We start from the raw sequence: 16,327 nt of genomic DNA, 5'->3' as shown, positions 1-16,327 counted from the left end.
AATACAATAAACAAAAGTTTATTCATGTCGGTTGGGGTGCTGGTATACGTTCTTATCGCTGTGAGTGAAGTGTCTGTCGGTGTTGATGCCTGCCAGTGTCGATGCCTGAAGGTATCCACAAGGGTGTCGATAGGTTGCCATCAATGACAACACCATCATTTCTCACTAGAGTATATAATGCCAACAATCTCCCCTTTGGCATTGATGGTAACACTCGTGAGAAAAATCCAAAAGCTATTTCCAAAAAGTTATCAAAAATGTGTGCTCCCCCTGAGCAGATGATCTCCTCTGATTAGCAATTTTTCTCTGTCCACTACTCCCCCTTTGACATCAATAACAAAGGTTGTCAAAAATTGTCAAATGAGTGCATAATTTCACCTTGAAGTTTGTAACCGGTTGGTTACAATCTGAAATAAGTTAGCCAAAACCAAGTTTAAACTTTGTATGAATCTGTTGTTGTCCTTCATGGTTGCCTCAGTTCTTTGGATTGTACCGGTGAGATGATGCATATGCTCCTCCAGTGACTTTTGCCCTTGAATTAATGCCTCAAAGATCTCTTTCCTTAGAGAGATAACGTTGTCTAATTTAGGACTGAGTTTGTGCTTAAGCTCTCTGGCATTTGCCTTGATCCTTTCTTTCTCTTTCTCTACCTTCTCCATCTTTTCTTCAAATCCTGCTATCTCTTTCTCAATAACTGATATAGGTTTAGATGAACCAATGATATTATCAGCTATATCATCTATCTCTTTTTGTATTGTGCTTATGTTCTTTTCAATATCCTGTGTTAATAGATGTGGCTTGCATGTATCCTTGTACAGTTCCTTGTACTCCAAAGTTGTTTTATTCAGTGCCAGTAAAAGTGTGTTAATGTGTTCCGTGCACTTCTTTATTGTTTCCTCAAAGAATTTTTCTTTTTCCTTTTCCATTTTCTCTTTGAATGTTTCCTCATTTATTTGATCAACTGTTAAAATATTTCCAGCAATGAATTTAGACAATGTGTCTAACTGACTCAAATAATCCTTTACTTGATCTAAATTGCATTTTGGTGCAATCATCTTAAGAATAGGAATAGTGTCATCAATTGCTTTATAGTCCAATGCATTACAATTCGTTATCTTCTTTATTGAGTCCAGAAGTACCTTAGTCACATTTGTAGGTCTGAATTCGCTCAGTGAAGTATCAGATGTTTGACCAACTACCTTTACTATCTCAGTGCTTGTAGTACTAGTAACCAATTTGCTTGTCTCAACCTTGAGTGGATTAATCTAAGTTTGCATTTCAACTAGCAATGGTTTGGGCCTCTTAGTGATTACCATTTGTACTGTCTCAATGTGTACATGTGTATCTACCAGTTTCTCTATTGGTTTCTCAGTGTTATCAGCTGTCGGTATCCCTGTTTCTATTGGTTTCACTATGTCAGCATCTACACTACCAGTATTTGTTTCACTGTCCAAAGGTTTTTCTGCATGTACTATTTGCTCTGCTTGTATTCCAACCTTAATATTTTCTGTCGGTTGCTCTGCAATGTTTTCAGTGTTAGCAATATTATTTTTCACCTCAGTGTTATCCTTGTCCACTATTATGTTTACTTCCTGAGTATCCATGTTCATGGTAAATAAATTTTTTGACTCAGTTAGTGTCCTCATGTGTTTTCTCAACATTTTCAGTAACCGATATGTCCTTAGTGTGTACCGGTGAAGTAACCAAAGGTGGTGGTAGGTTGTTAGTTACTTTTATGTTTGGTAATCCACCAACTTTACCTTTTCCTTTGTCTCTGTCCTTTTGATAAACCTTGAAAATTTTCTTAGGTTTGTTCAACTCTTCCTGTTTTTCCTTCTCTACAAAAAAGATGTCCCACTTGTCTTTTGTTTCTTCTACAATTTCATTGACTCTACCAGCCATTAGGCTCACATACCAGTGTCCACTTGTAAAAACTGATCTGTTAGCTTCACTGATAAGTTCATGAATCTCCTCTACAGAGTTAATCGGATGTATCGCTAGAATTTTTTCAATCTTGAGTTTCTTATCTAGCTCCATAACTACAATCCTCTTAGCATCTAACCTTTTGTACAATTTATTAGGCAAATCATTTACAACTTCTATTAATACTTTCTTGTAAATGTCAAGATGTAGAATAATGTTGTTCTCGATACTTTCCTTTTCTGCATTAGTGAATGAATTATATAGTTTGCTCACATTTGCCAAGTTGCCTTCATCAATGATTTCACTCAATAATTTATCCAGAGGTGGTATAACATGTTGTTGTTTCTTCTTAGGTGTCAACTTCCTTATCGGTGGTCTTACTGCCTATTGCTTCTGCCTTGTTGTTCTTGTTTTCTTGGGTGGAGGAGAGGGTACCGGTGAAGGTTTTCTCTTCCTATCAACTCTCTTAAACTCAGCAAGTATCTCACTGTCAGATGATATACCAACCGGTTAGATGTGTACCTCTGTTTGTAATCCTTCTAAGTCACTTTCCTTTATTCCAGTTATGTTCATGATGTTTTCTTTTATTTCCTTTACTTGCTTTGTTGCACTCCTTATGTACTTTTCTCTTTTCTTTCTTTGTTTCAATGTCTGTACAACACTTTCAATTGATTCTGCATTACCAAAAACCTTTTCTGTGGGCTCTCTAGGTGCTTCTAATAGGGCTTTAGCATAAGTTTCAATAATGTTTACACCTACCTCATACCCCATTTTAGTTACCCATACAGTTCTAGAAAGAACTGCTTCCATCCATATTTCATCCTTTTTAATTACAAAAAATATTTCTTTGTTGTACTTGTCTACTACACTCTGTGGTAGTCTCACCCTAGTTTTCATTTTTGCTTGCAAGGTTTTAAAATACTTAGTTATTTTGTTTTCTTTATCAATGCCCATGCCGGTGAAGATTTCTAGCAATTGTTTGCCTACTGATATATCATATCCAAAATCTTTCTTTCCAGTACTAGGAACTTCTTTTGTGAAATATAACATAAGACATACCAAAAGATTGCCAAAACAAAATGTTCCTTTCTTATCTCCTTTTATCTTTTTTAGGTTGTCTATTAATTCATCCTTTAGCCACTCAAAAACATCTATTTTTGCATCATTATTCACCATATCATAAGCACTTTTAATGCAAAGACTAGAAACTGAGTTGAGTCGGTTTGCATGTGTGGTCTTGTAGCCTAAGATCATGCTTATGAATCTAACATTTACATCCTTGATGTTGTTTACTCTCAGGGATCTGCTATCATATGTTGCTCTTGTTAAGGTCATGATTGTGTTATTAGGTACCTTCTTAGTCTTATTTGGCCTGCTACCGGTGGAGGGTAAACCTGTCACTTCCCTAATTGCTTCCTTAGTGATTTTGCAAACTTAATCTAGCCAAAGAAATTCTCCATGAACTCTGCTAAGGACAATTCTCACTACCTCCTTAGGAAAATCAGGGATGTCCAAGATTTCCACAAAACCTAAAGTTTCAATTACCTTGTGTTCGGGTTTGACATTTCCATTTTCATCACATATAACATTTTTAAACATCTTCAACACTTCCTCAGGACCTAATTCCTCAAAATTGCAATGAATATAAATTCTAGGGTCTTCAGCATAAGCAACACCTTTAGGAATTTTTGAAAAAGCGCCTAGAGAATCATCTTTCTTAGCTATTTCGGGGATAATCTTAAGAATGGGCCTAGGGTTTTCACAACTTCCACAACAGTAGGGTTTGCAATAAATTCCGGAGCAGAGGAGGAAGTCATTGAAAAATACCTTAAGCTGCCTGATAATGGTTGAGTGCTTGAAAGAAATCGCTTCACTTCTTCGCCTTGGATGCCTCCACTCGGATTTGGCACTCTCTGAAAGTTTGAATGCTTGGTGAATTGAAAAAGAAGGAAAATCAATTATTTATAATGTCTTTTCTTCCAACAACTGCATTAAATGCTCGCTGGTTAAGTGAAACTTAACACATCTGCCGATAGAGAAGAAATTTATCTTCTCACCATCTACCGAGGGTAATTTGCATGATGTTCAACTTGCTACAATACCCCCAAAGGGTTAGTTTTCAGTTGGATGAAGAATCTCCTACCGGTGGAGTAATACTCTGTTCTATCGATGAAGGAATAGTCTCATCAACATTCTAATCTCTCTTTCTAATCCATTGTCTTGAAAATTCTTGCTTTACCTCATCAACCTTCTCTTTGCCTTTCAAACCGGGTCCTTTATTATTTGTCGGTGAATTCTTGCTTCTACAAAATTTTGCAATATGTCCAGTCTTGTTACAAGCATAACAATTCACATTATTCTTTTGAATAGCCTTTCAATATCCTATGTCGGTTTGTGTTCTGCATTGATTAGATAAGTGCCCAAATCTTCCACAAACATAACATCTTACATTCATTCTGCAGTTTTTTGAATTGTGACCAATTTTGTTGTATTTGGAACATTGACCGGTGGGTGCATTAATGTTCTGAATGTTTCTAGATCTACACTGATTATCTCTATGACCAAACTTGTTACAGTTAAAGCATTTCCCATTAAATTTGTAAGCATTAGGTCATCTTACCGGTTTACTGTGATCATGATTGTTTGCAGTACCGGAACTTTCTCCAACTTCAAATCCAAGTCCATTAGTGTCTCCATTAGGTTTTTAACTTTTCAGCATATCATCAAGTTCTTCTGAACTTTTCTTGAATTTCTCTTTATGTTGATTTGCAGTAGCCAACTCATTTTCCAGGATTCTCTTTTGTCTCATAAGTTTAGTTTTATCATGTTGCATGTGATTCAAATTTGTCTTCAACATATCATTTTCATGACTAAGTCTTAGATTTTCATTTCCAGCATCATTAAGTCTCCTAGTCAATTCATCTTCATTCTTCTTTCTGTCTTCAACGTCTTTACAAAATCTCATAGTCATGTCTTGCATTTCATTCCTCATAGTATTGTTTTCTTACTTCATCTTGTTTACAAGCTCATTAAGAGTTTGCTTTTCATCATCATCACTTTGCATCTTCTCATGAAGTTATTTTCTCTTATTCCTAGCAATAGTAATAATCTCTTGAAGTCCTTGAATGAATTCCTATGTAGTTCTCAAATCATCTTCAAGTTTGATATTCTTCAACTTCTCTACATCATAGTCTACACGAGCTTCTTCCAATTGCTTTCTTAAGTTCTCCATTTGTACTGGTGTCAGAATCTTCCTCAAGTTGTTAGACTTTTGAAAATAGAGGACCAAGCTCTAATACCAATTGTTAGGATTAATGATAGTCCCAAAGATACTGAGGGGGGGGGGGGGTGAACCAGTATCTAACCGGTTAACAGAATATTTGACCTTATTAAGTATTTTGCTTTCCAAAATAGTGTACAGGTAAATAAGAATTAGTGCAGTAAATAGGAACAATAAAGACAACATAGAAAACACACCATAAAATAAGATGTTTAATGAGGAAACCCGGTGTGGGAAAAACCTCAGTGGGATTTGTGACCCACAATATTCAATCACTGGCCAATGAATAAATATTACTTACAATGAGGGGCATGCACATGCAGGATGGCCAACTGCCTAGAGCTCAATGCTCAATCTACAAAATGGAAGTCTCACTAACTTACAAAATGGATTATGAGAATCCAATATAATGTACTCCTACAATTCAGCATCTGCTATGCCAGGTTCAGTACCGGTTTAAGCTCATACTACAACCATAAACCTTATACAAAATCTCCCTTAATATTCGCTCATCATTTCTTCCATATCCGTCATATGTCCATTATTACAAAATGATTTACAAGATCTCATACATATATGAGTCTATTACAATATGCCATGTTAGCTTTACAAAAAGATATTTACAATTAAATACGATAAACAAAAGTTTATTCCTGTCGGCTAGGGTGCCGATATACATTCTTGCCGCTGCCGATGAAGTGTCTATTGGTGCCGATGCCTGCCGATGCTGGTGCCTGAAGGTATCCACAAGGTTTTCGGTAGGTTGCCATCAATGACAACACCATCATTACTCACTAGAGTGTAGAATGCCAACAACTAGTGATTGTTGTTAAAGGTATTAAAGAACCACCTATACCTCCTAATTACTACTTAGACTTTGTAAAACAAATCACTTAAAGTAGTATAATTAATCAACAAGTGCCATAATAACATCAATATCATGCAGTTTCTCACACATACAATGCCTATAATAATAAACAAGATTCAAATTTTCTTCCTACTACTCAACCTTTTCCTCATCAACATGTTGGAAATGAGTATGATCTTTTTGAGAAACTTAATTCTACTCCACCTACATACCACAACATACTCCAAGAAGCCTTGCATAAGGTAGTTACCTCAACTTTTGCTACACCAAATCATGTAGCAGCCTTGTTTGATTTTACACATGCAACAAAGTTAGATATTGTATTCTCGCAACATGAGCTACCACCTTTGGAAATTTAAAATTGTTATGATAACCTCATTCTTATATTCCCCATTAATAAACATGGAGTTAGGTGTACCCTAATTGATAATAGATCAAGTCTTAATTTTGGTAGTGTATACTTGTTCCAGTTTGATATGGAAGAGAGATGGACAAATCTAGATAGTAACTTAATCAGATTCAAACCCTCTTCAATAAAACATTAGAATATGAATCACAAGGTGTTATGCTTGATTATATCTTACTAAAAAATATGGGCTATATTCCTTTATTTCATGAAATATTTATCAATTGAATTAGAGGTGACTTAATTAGGTCCTAATGCATGGATAAATGATCACATAAAGTGGTAAAACAAACTAATAAACAAACAAAAAACTACTAACAAGCATAGAAAAGAAACAATGATACATAGGTGCACCTATGACAACAAACATAGCTTAGAACTTTTGATCAGATGTGTTAGGCATCACACTCCAATAGGTGTCCAACTTTTGATAACTACTCAGATATGGTATCAAGAGCCTCCAAACTATCATTTCTTTGAGTTTTAGGTCAAAAGTGACATGACTATGGCACTAGATGCCATAGATTGAGCCCTTTTTCCTAATGTTTTTTGCACCTCTTTCATAGACTACTAATTTCTCTTGTACATGCAAACTAAGATTGAAACATATATCTTAATCTATAAATGCATAAAAGAGGACAAAATTTTTGGTGCAGCTATATAGGGGCTTACCTTAGTCAAACCCCTGTTTTGGTGTTTTCACCTGCATGGATAACCAAGTTGGATTTGAGTCGATAAAAGTGTGTACTCTAAATAAAAAAGTGTCTCTAATATTGAGATGAGAAAAGAAGTACATAAATGTAAATAAGATCCCTACTCAAGTGTATTATAGTGAATCCTAGATGAGACAATCAAAAGGTGTTACGTATATCAACTCAAGAATATAAGAATCACATAAATGATAATGGTAAATATGAGATCTAAAGTTAAATATTTGAAATGCAAGAAATGAAACCATACCAAACCCTTAAGGATATGTACAAGCCAATCATTGTTAGTATATCATACTCCAACATTCCTTCAATCTTTCATCATGATGAAGACAAATGAATATTTGGTGTTGTTGATATTTTCTCATATTTGTAGACCTATAAACTCAAATTTGGTATATTTTTCTCATCCTAAGGATAACATAATAAATGTATATCTCAAATATGGAAAGCCTCTATCTTATATATGAGTTACAAGCTTAATGTTGATAAAAAGTTAAAATAAAATGATCATATTAAAAAACCAAGACCATATTCTAAAATGTCAAGGCAAACACTGTAAATGACCAATTGTTTTAGAGATTGTGTCAAGTCATGTGTGCAAATCATAATAGACCTACCAAAATAGGCTCTTCAAATGTGGGATTCTAGATTTTAGAGGCTTGATATTGGATCTAGACCTAATGTTTTGATGATAAGCGCATGCAAATTACAAAAAAATGAAATTTGAAATAGGATAGGACTAATTCTCTTGAGTTGAGGGTTAAATTATCAACTAGAAGTGGTCCTAAAAAGTCTAGGGGATTTGTAATGCCCTACCCTAGTCAGACTTGTAAAACCTGTTTGACCTTGGTTGACTTCCTATGTGGCATTCTTGAATGGTAGGTTAACCGTGATGCAATGTGTAGTTTAGATGATATAAATAATTGTACATACCTACTATTGTGCTTTTGCATCGATTCTTGTGTAAATGTAATTGTTTCCTAACTCTTGTAATAAATCTCGAGCTAACGCCTTCATTGAATATGTATATGTATATGTATGCTTGCGTGATTCATGGGTGCAAGAGATTGCAGGTACAACACCGCTTAGGACGAGGTTCATCTCCTTTGGGATTTGCAAGGTTGAGTATGCCTCCTTTATCCTTAGAATTCAGATTTGGTGGTCATAAAACTCTCGTCTTGCCTTAACCATGGTCAGGTGAGCGTCGTGTGTGGTTTTCTTTTCATTGGGTTGTGTGTCGTGTGATTTGGTGGACTTCCTTGGTTTGCGTGCCTAGCGCGGGGTAAGTGGAGTTTGTTATCCCAAATATTCAAGTCAATTTAATGTGTGGATGTGCGCATTTGTAATTTAGAAATTTAAAATAGGTAGTTTTCTTTTATACGATTAATCGTTAATTTAAAGAGATTGCTTTAATTATTATTGTAGCAAGCTTAAGGTATTTAACTTGGATTAATGTGCTCATTTACGCATTTGTGGTTGAGAAAATTAGAATAAACAGATCTCCTTCATGAGATTAGTCATTAATTAAAAAAAGTCGCTTTATTATGTTATGGCGAGTTAGTTTAATAGTTAATTTTAATAATAACGAAATTCAATTAGTTATGTGTTTTTAGAAAGGAAAGATTTAAAGTCATTTGGGAAATAGAAATAAATTTATCATTTTCGCATTTTGGAATAGAAAGGGTAGATCTTATTATTTAAAAGGAAATTATTCTTTTTACTTGCAAAATTGATATAGTATAAAGGATTGATGTTTGAAATTTAAATTAATTTAAATACCTCACCCTTGTTAACAGTTCAAAATATAAATGTAGGCCTAAATTGATATTGAGAGATTAAAATTAGAATTAAATAAGAAATAGAAGCATGTTAATTTTAATTAGAATAAAACAAGTTAAATTTATTGAGTAGTGGAAAATAATGATTTCCATTTTCATGTTTCTTTTATTTTCAAAAAAATAAAATAAAATAAATGCTTAAATTCGAAATTGAAAATTAGGGCAAAAAAGAGGTTTCTCATTTAACCTAGTTTTAGAATATTTTTGGGGGGTTCTTTCTTGAGAGCATTTTTTTTGGAAAAAATTGAGATGGGGAAATTTTGGAAAAATGGGAGATTTGCTTTGAGTTGCAGGTGGAGCTCTTTATCAAAACTCTTCCCGGAATGCGTTTGGAGGTAGGATTCCAACCCACCCTCTTGTTTATTTGTTGGATCAAAAATAAAAGGTGTTGAAAGTTCTCCATGAAATGCTGGAAAAAGAAATGGTAATGTCCATGAATGTCATTAAGATTTAGTTTCAGTTTTGAAAGCTTGGTTGTGCTTGGATTCAAGATTTGACATGGCTTCTTGGACATTTTGAAGGGAGAAAATCTTCCCCAATCGTTGCTTAAACATTCTGGAAATAAAAACAAAACAAAAAAAGGGTTGTGACTGTGATAAATGGTCAATGGGGGTTTTATGTTATTTTAGTTAATTTATTATGTGATTTAAAAAAAAAAATTTGCTTAAGTCGAAACTAGACTGTTAGAAAAAAAGAGAATAATACATATTCAAAAAAAAAGGGGAAAAGAAGAAAAAAAAAAAATTAGGGTTTCGAGGGGGAGCCGAAGCTCAACCCGCCCCCTTCCCCGCCGTGCCGCTGTAGCTCGCAGTCTACCTGCGACCACAATGTGGGCTGCAGGGACCTGCGTCCACAATGTGGGCCGCAGGGAACCCTGCGTCCACACTATGGGCCGCAGGGACCTGCGTCCACACTATGGGCCGCAGGGACCTGCGTCCACGATGTGGGCCGTAGGGAACCTACGACCACAGTGTGGTTTCGCAGGGATCTGCGTCCACGCTGTGGGCCGCAGGGACCCGTGTGTGGGTTCCACACACTCCCGAGATGGGAGGTGGGGCTCGTTGGTAGGGTTCCAGAATAAAATAAGGAAATTGTTTTATGTTTTTTTATATATTTAAAAAAAAAATAAAATATATATATATATATATATTATAATATTAGTGTTTATAAAAATAAAAATTAAAAAAAATAAAAAATGCCATGGGGTATTTATAGAGAAAAAATAAAAAAGAGTTTATAACGGATTTGTAGAAGATCTATGTTATATAAATTTAGATTTTAGTTGCTAATATATATTTATAATGGAGATTGCATACTTCGTTTCAAGTTGTAGATTAATTATAATTTATTGATCTTCGGTTATTAAATTTATATCAACAAACATTTAAATTTGGTACTCATTTTAATAGGAAAGGTAATCTTTGGTAAAGAGATCCAATAATGCCTTTATTTGAAGCCCTTTGGAATATAACCCTATTGTTAACGCTATGAAATATATTTTAATAAGATGTTGTTTCTTTTCCCTTGAAATAAGAACTATCTTTCGATTTGATTAATTAAGATCTTTCGGAAATTTTAGTAATGAAAACTAAAGTATAGGAGAGTATGAAAATATGAATCTAAATTATCTTCGTATATTTTGTTATTACTTTCTTGATATGCTAGTAGAATGGATGGAAGTTTGGTAACGTATCGATTTGGAAAGTTTGTAAGTTTAAGTTCTGTATTTGCTTTGCTAAAGTGATGGCAAACCTTGATGTATTTGTCTGAACCATGTTGTTAAATATGGGGCACCTATTAAGTCTTAGGTCTCTAAATAGAGTACTGTTGGGCAATGAACCTTGTACTTCCTTTTTAGCATGCTCAGTTGGTTCTGCCTCTATGTGGAAGTCAATTAGGATTTGTGGATCAAAGTGGTCATTTGTATTTTGGTTGTGTTCGCCTAAGTGGCAAAAATGTAACAGACATATTAATTATGTATTCCTAACTATATTAAATGCCAGAGGGTTCTTGCAGTTGAGCAGACCCGGAGATGTAGCCCCTTAGGGGTGAACTCTGAGATCATATCTGTGTTATGCGATGTGTTAGCTTCCTTTGTTTCATGCTTTAAATTATCATGGATGGTTGTATTCTTGTATAAGTGTATGGTGGGGAATTTAACGAATTTAAATCAAAGTGCATAAAATTATTCATCTTGACAAATGTAGTAATCAGGTTCATAAAAGATTGTAATTAAGATTATGGAAAAGTATTTTGATAATGTTAATTAAAAGTAGTAATAGTGGAAAGAATCTTGTTGGGTTACATCATTGGATTAACTTGTTATTAACCATGTAAATTGAACGAATGTGAATGGAAAACAAAGTTAGAATTAATGTTATAATTCCTAGATTGAAATCTAAAGGATGAACATCATATAGGTATTTACTTTTTTATCTTAGTAAATGAGTAACGCCATGTTAATTATGTTACACTAAATTGGATGAATTTGTTTAGTTATTTCATGTTTTAATCTTAACAAATAATCCCTACCAAATTAACTTGTTAATTGGGTGAACTCAACTATTTATCCATCATTATAACCCTAATAAAGAATCTCTTTATGATTGCTAAAATTGAACTAAAAGGGGAAAGATTCAATTAGTTGTTTATACCTTAATCTTAGTAAATGTATCTCTTCATATTAACTACATTTAACTAAAAAAGTGACATGCAACAAAATAGTTATATTCTAATCCTAATGGAAGAACAACACTATGAACTTATATTTTAATCCTGTAATGATGGATATCTTCTTGCTAACTATATTTTAATTTAAAGGATGAACTCATGTGCTCCTAATACATTTTCACCTTAATGAATTTAGTCCATCTATTAGTAATTTTAAAAATTCACTGAATGAACTCTATGGCCACTTGCACTCTATTCTCCATAAAGAAACTATGACCCATTAGTTGGGAATGCTTGAATTCAAATGATGGAACCTCACTCTATTAATGGAAGTTTAAATCCTTAATGAATGAATCTCATCTTATTAACCAAACTTTTAATATTTAAGAAAGCTTTCAAATGTGGGTGGTTATCTTAAAATCAAATGGATGAACTTCGATATATTGATCGCTTGATCCTTTTGGGAGGTCTCTTAATGTAATTAGGATTTAAAGTGCAATGAGTAAATAACCTCACAATGGCCTCCTAACCACCCAAAGTAAATGAACACTTCCTAAAATTATAAGATGTCAACTCATTGAACATATATATAATCAAGTCTTATGCATTATCCCGTAATTAAGATATCTGGCTTATAGGATCATTTGACACGAGTTGAGTTAGGTGTAAGGTTATGTAATCACGTTGGGAAACTCCTTAGGATCGTTTAGCCTTCCGCTGTGTTATCTAGTTTTAGATAACTCCAAAATTATCATAATGTCGTAACTAATTAGTAATACTCTTAACTATTATTATTAATACTCTTAAATGTTATTATATAAAAAAAAAATATTTACACTATAATTGAGTGTTTTTAACTTTAACCCTTAGGGGTTTCCTGGCGGGGCATTACACTTGGTATCAGAGCACATGTTGCAACACTGGGATCTCTAGTTTTGCATGTGCCCTTAGTTGGTGTGTGTGTGTCTACCTTATGTTGTATGTTGTCCACCTTATGTTGTATGTTGTCCACCTTGATGTGAGGGTGTGATTTAACAAACCCTACTTGTGTGTAACGTGTGTGTTCACACCTTGTTTTCACCTTATTGATGTGGGTGTTTTGGAAATAATTATGGGTGTTTTGTCTGCTTATTGAGGTCTTGGTCTACGATTTCTCTTACTTTAAAAGGGAGTCGTATGTACCTTCATTTTCGATTAATTTTACTCTTTTGACTAATCCATCTGGGTTGGTTGTTAATATCTTGAATCTAAAAGTACGGTATGTGCTTGTTTATGGTTTTGATCTATCTTAATGATTGGCCGCTTGAAAGACTAGTATGGCAAATATCAATGCTTATTGTGTAGTAAATTGAGTGATTATGACTCTTCCTCTTCTCTCTCTAGTTAATTAAAAGGAATTGATATGTGTAAATTATCTCTTACTTAAGTTTTCTTATTGCAAAAGAAAGGATGATATATCTTGAGCCCTTGTGGGAGCCTTATAACATTTTTTTTTGTGTTCTAGATTGTGAAAGGGAATTGGTTTGGGAGTTAATTTTTGGATAATGATAGGAAATTGTATGTTTGCTTTAAGGATTCTCCATGTGCTTGGTAGGAGTAATATAATTAAATTCCATCTTAAGTAAGGCGCATTAAAATGCGCATAGTGATTTTGTGAAAATTGCTTGATGTGAAAGGAATACCAAAAGAGGACATGTTGTAGTAGCTTCAGGAGTGTATTAATGTGCCCCTCGAAAGATTGTTTTATGTGCTTATTCAGCTAGTGTGATTTAGGACCTATTAAGAGACACACCATTTAACTTGCTTTGGATATAGATAATTGTCTTATTGTGTTTAAGAAAGAGAAAATGAAAGACTTGTTGAATTGTATGCATTAAATGTGTAAAATCTAGTAGATAGCTCTTCATTTACCTCCTTGTCGTATTATGAATTTTCAATGTTAGATTTGATGTATTATTGTATTGTATCGTATCACGAATGGTGATTGTTCTACTTGTATTACAAAATAAAATTTGGTTGTCTTGAATTCTGGTTCGGAAAAAAAACAAAAACTAGAACATTATAGTGCAACAATAATGATTAGAAATGTCATGTTAGGATGCTTTGGCACCTTCCTAAAAGATAGCGAAATGAAAACTATGCAACTAAAATGATAGACCTATATCCGAGCAATATGGTGTGATCTTTCTTGTGTATTTGTAGGAAATAGTTGATTTTCCAACTCTCTTCCTCCTCTTGTTTAAAATATAGGAATTGTTGTTTTTGAAATACTATTTATAATGCAGTGATTTAAAGGAATTCTTATAATGCATACGAAATGGTATGTTGCCTTGGGGCTTCTAATTAAAAGGGGAAAGTTTTTCGTCTTGAAAAGGGAAAATTGCATAGATAGTAATGTGAATGAAAATGCTTAGGGAAGATTGAGAAAGATATCAGAATGATGTAATTTCTTTGTGTAAAATTGGATTGTTGAGAATTTCAGAATGTGTATCTAGAGTAAACTTTGTTTGGTGATTCATGGTAAAGCATAATTAAAACTTCCCTTAAGTATATGTTAGCATAATGTAAAGTACTCCCCGTAAATATGACTAAACCAGTAATGGTGCTACTCTGTGTGTGTTGTGAGAGAACCCGTACTTGTTTTGTGTGCCCATGGGATGGTAAAGTAATCAACCATGGGGAATATGTTTGCTTATGAGTATGGGAAACCATACCTATCTATGTGATGTTCTTATTTGTTTCCTTACTGAGTGCCAACCCACGGGTTGTTGATAAGTCAGTATGTGGAGGGGTAGTAGTAGAAGTCACCATTCCTTGAATAGTATGAACAGCGTACGAGTAATGTCGACGCGAAGCGACTTTAGCTTCCCTATTTTGAGGAAAAGTATAGTTTTGTAATGAACTGTAACATAGGTGTACTCTATACTTCCCCTTGTGATGAACCAATTTATGAGGTTCATGTGTGCCAGCCTAATTCCTATCCTTTATTTTGAGCATATAGATGACAGTTCTTGAGAATATGGATGGATTTTATTGGAGCATTTGTTGCCTTGTCTTCATGAGAGGCGTGTTATTTTTCTTACATAAGTTGCCAACTAACTAGTGTTGGTAGACTTGTGGGTAGACCTTAGCCATGTATACCTCTGGCTTACGGTGAGTATCCTGAGAGGAACATCGCTATGTGGAGTGTGACCGACGCGTGCCTTATCCGTGGGGTACACTGCCATGCGGGATACGTCCATTGCATGCCCTGTCCGCTTGGATTATTGCCATGCCGTGCTGAGACACGATGCGGGATGTAGTAGACATTTTCATGCGGCCTACCGCTAGGTATAGGGTAGAGCCATGCCACGTGACGACGTGATGCGGGTGATGCCGAGGTGCACACTGCCATGCCATGCGGATGTGTGACTTGGCCACACCACATGATGAGCTACTAGGACAACTAGACGATTGTTCCTTCCTTCCTCGTTGGTGGCTAGTTACTAGTCACGTAGTGATGTAATGTGCACTTATGATTTTCTTTTATTTATTTAATTGTTTCCTTGTGGGCCAGCAATTTATTTTACTTTGACCTTGACAGTTTAGCCACGATCTTGTAAACTTGATCTTACTTGATTTGATGTTGCAAATCCGGAAATTATTTTCTTGTTTTATTGTTGGAATTGACAAATATTATGTTTACTCTTTTGTACTTTGGTGGCTAAACCAGTTTATCCTTGTTGTTTTCATATGCTGGTCTTGTGTTGCAATGTGAATTCCTCTCCAAGAACGTAGGAGATGGTCTTGGATGAGTGTATACGAGGAAGTAGACGTAGGGAACCTTGAGGATGGAGGTATGTGAGGCTGTGAAACAGCTAGGATCCACTACCTACCTATGAGTGGTGACTATCTCTTGGAGGCTAAACACCTTACACAACAAGGGATATTCACGAGGGACTTGTATGGAAGGTAGCACCGCTATGGTGTACCCTAGCACCATCAAGCCCTTGAGTGAGATGTTGGATATTTGTTGATCATGTATTTATTTTGAGAGCGGGCATAGAGATGTGGGTCGTATATGTTACCTTTGACCGAGCATTAGACATGCTCACATGTGGCCTTTTGTGTTGTGCAAACCAGTCTTGTGGATGGATATTATGTGCAATCATGGAATAAATGGTATTAACTTGTCACTATGTTATGGGGCATAGTCATTGGAAAGGTTCTTGTATGTCTGAAAAGTGTAAACAATTGAGTTCTTACGTTGCTCTTATTTGTCGAAAGTTAACTAGGTTGTAAAAAAATTGATATTTGAAGCTAGTTTTGTGAAAGAGATGAATTGGTGAAAGAAATTGACCTTGAGAGCATATTTTCTTGTCATGTTTGATAAATGAGTATGATAACTATATGATAACTGTGCCTATATATTTTAATTACTTTAAATTTGGTGTAATAAAAAGGGAAAAATTCTCGTTTCTCTACTATGATTGTGTGTAAATTCTAGAATAATTTAAGATGTGAATGATGTTAGATGCCTTCTATAAATGGATAATGACATTCATAGAGGATTTATAAATAATGTTCTAAAATGATGACAAAATAGTTGGTTGTGCAAATTGATAATTGTTAATTGAGTTTAAGGGCTAA

Source organism: Cryptomeria japonica, chromosome 3, assembly GCF_030272615.1.
Source record: "Cryptomeria japonica chromosome 3, Sugi_1.0, whole genome shotgun sequence".
NCBI lineage: Eukaryota > Viridiplantae > Streptophyta > Pinopsida > Cupressales > Cupressaceae > Cryptomeria > Cryptomeria japonica.
Note: the sequence above shows the minus strand (reverse complement) of the source record.